At 45.6% G+C, this 3,005-nt stretch overlaps 1 long non-coding RNA gene across 1 annotated transcript; it reads right to left on the bottom strand.

Annotated features, from left to right (window-relative positions):
• Positions 1-395: 395 nt before the first annotated feature.
• LOC103266192 lies at positions 396-3,005 on the bottom strand. The gene is made up of 2 exons (XR_504685.1): positions 2,938-3,005; positions 396-943 (listed from the first exon to the last, which is right to left on the bottom strand). It is a non-coding gene; the product is annotated as an uncharacterized LOC103266192 (long non-coding RNA).

Raw genomic sequence — 3,005 nt, 5'->3', positions numbered from 1 at the left:
GCGCGACTAATTTCTTGATTTATTGTAGAGATGAGGTCTCGCTAAGTCACCCAGGCGGGTCTAGAACCCACGGGCTCAGGCAATCCACTCACCTCAGCCTCCCAAAGGTGCGGGATGACAGGCTGAGCCACCAAGCCCGGCTGACATATATTCTTAACAAACTCCCCTTTGAGAGGCAGAGCCTCGGTCTCACTCCCAACTCCGACACCGGTGGTCTCTGAGCCCACTTTCCCCCACCATACCCTACTCCCAGACTGTTATCAGCTCTGAGTTGGCACTTTGGATGGTTATGGGAAATCTTGGATCACCTGAGTCCAGCAGGTCGAGGCTGTGGTGGTCATGAGCATGCCACTGCACTCCAGCCTGGGTGACAGAGTGAGACTCCAACTCAAAAAATAATATGCATTGCTGAATACCAGCCCCATGTAATACCTGTTCGTTTTTGTTAGCAGAAGACACGGTAGGACAGAACTCCCCTCACCCACCCTGCCAAGATCAGACAGCCCTATTCTCCCCTGAAAAACTCAAGCTTGTTTGCCAACATCCCCGAAATAGGGCGGTTTCTAGTTTATGTGGTGCCCTTTGGGAAGCAAGTTACATGACCAGCAAGCGTTCCTCAGGTGGTCATCTTCAAGACAAAACAGGCCCAACTCCAGCCCACCACAACTCCATTCTTCTTGATTCACACTGGAGGCATCATGCCTAGATTGCTCCTTAACAAAACATCTTCAAATAATCCACGTCTTTGTGCTTTCTAGCGAAAATGTCCAAGTCAGAAGGACAGAACCCGAAAATAAACTCTAGTTTCCAATCCTCTCCCTGCAGTCTCTGCATCTCACGAAGCACTCCCCTCTGATGTGCCCACGTTCCTACTCCTTTCGTCCTCCATGAAGCAACCAGAAAGGACAGGTCGTTCCAAGGAAGTTTCCAGACAGCTCACCATCTGGGAAAAACCAAATGAAGTCATTGCTTTATGTCTTACTCTTCATACCAAAATAATCCGCAGCTGGAGTTCAAGATTAACTACAAATAAAACCATAAAACTACTAGAAGAAAAGAAAGGCAAGTAAAGTCTTTGTAATTTTGTATTGGAGAAGGAAAAGACAGAGTTGACTATATAAAAATAACTATCAAGTTAAATCAAGAACAAAATTAAGACAAATTAACTGATGAAAAACTCTGCAAAATATACAATAAAATTAATATATATTAATGTCTTTAAATGATAAGGGAGTTTTATAAACAAAGGAAAAGACTAACACCCAAGTAAGAAAAGACTAACCCCAACTCTAACAAAAACTGGGCAAAGTTCAGGCAGTTCACAAAAGAAATAGCAACGACCAACAGAAAGCAAAAAAAAATTTAACATCCTTTATAATCAAAGAAATGCTCATTGAAACAGGAATTATTTTATACCCATCAGCACCAAAAAAGACTAAAAGGACTGGGAAAAACCCCGCCAAGTTAAAAACAAGTCAAAAAAACAACTCTCCCCCGCACCCTGAAGCTGAATCCAAATGCAAAGGTGACAAGACCGAAGTGCTTTCCCAACACTCCCGAGGACCAGGCGAGACCACGCTGATGGACAGGCTGCACCGACATGGGCGCTGGGGAGATGCAAGCCCTTGTTCAGGAACAAATGCTTCTGTGGAATCCTCCCAGCTCTTCTGCCGTGCTCTGAGAGTCCTCCGTGAACAACCCAGGACCCAAGCCCAGAGGCACCAGCTCCTCCCGAGCCCGAGCCGCCCCTCCCAGACTCCGAAGACAGGGAAGGGGAAGTGGCCCTGACACACTTCAGGAGAGCAACATCCCAAGGCTCATCCTCACCGCCTCCCACAGGGACGGTTTCTCACCGCAGCCTCGACCGCTTGGCTCCCGCGGTCCTTCCCCCTCAGCCTTCCAAGTAGCCGGAATCACAGGCACGCGCTACCACGCCCGGCTGATTTTTTGATTTATTGTAGAGATGAGGTCTCGCTGGCCCAGGTGGGTCTCAAACCTGCGGGCTCAGGCAATCCACTCACCTCAGCCTCCCAAAGGCGCCGGCTCTACATGGTTTTTAATAGTGCATGAGATTCCATCATAAAGAGGCAGCTCCCCATCTACTCTCCTGTTGATGGACATTTAGTATTTCTCATTTTTTTCTATTCTAAAGGCGCTTTAGTGAACATCTTTGCTAATACATGTTTGTACACAGCCATGACTAGTTTTAGAGAAACCGCTGCACAGTTCTGATATATTGCCAAAATTCAGAGTATGGACCAATATACATTTCCACCAAGAGTGTATATGAGTGTTTGCCAATTAAACAATTTAAACAGCACAAAAGGGTATGTAATCAAAGTCCCTCCACCACAGTCCACCAACAGCTTCATGTGTGTCGCATCAGAGACAGTAAGCACAGGAAGAATATGCAGGGATGTGTGTGTGTGGATCAGTGGCTTTTTAAAAAAAATAATGACAGCAACACTATACACTCTTTTTCCACCCGACATAGTTCAGGCATGATACTTTATCGTTCTCTAAAAATCTGCCTCATTATTTTAAAACTATGCACATCCACTGAATAGATGTGATAATGATGGGCATTTAAGCTGTTTCCCATAGTTTGCTTGAATAAATATCCTTGAACACAATTCCTAATTCATGCCATCCATAAGACAGTTCTTGGAAGGAGAACGGCCAGGCCACACACAGACTCCTGTGGCGTGTGAGAGCATGCGCCTCCCACCACATCCCATCAGAGACTATTGTGAAATCATTCACCCCAGCCAATTATTGCAGGTGACAGCGCATGCTATGACAGCATCAATGGGTATTTCTCTTGTTGAAAACCTCTGAGAATGTTTCTCTTCTATGAACTGTTTATACCCTTGGTCCAGTTTCCTGTGAAGGTATCTTTTCCTCTTACAGAAGGAAAATGATTCTGGGGCAACTCACCAGCTGGCTTTTCAGGATCAAGTTCCTCACAGAACTTCCAGAAGTGATAGAAATCTTCAGGTAAAGGC

Source organism: Carlito syrichta, unplaced genomic scaffold (assembly GCF_000164805.1).
Source record: "Carlito syrichta isolate Samal-C Ts95f unplaced genomic scaffold, Tarsius_syrichta-2.0.1 Scaffold99424, whole genome shotgun sequence".
Lineage (NCBI taxonomy): Eukaryota > Metazoa > Chordata > Mammalia > Primates > Tarsiidae > Carlito > Carlito syrichta.
The sequence above is the reverse complement of the archived record's forward strand: the minus strand, read 5'-3'. Positions and strand labels throughout refer to the sequence as shown.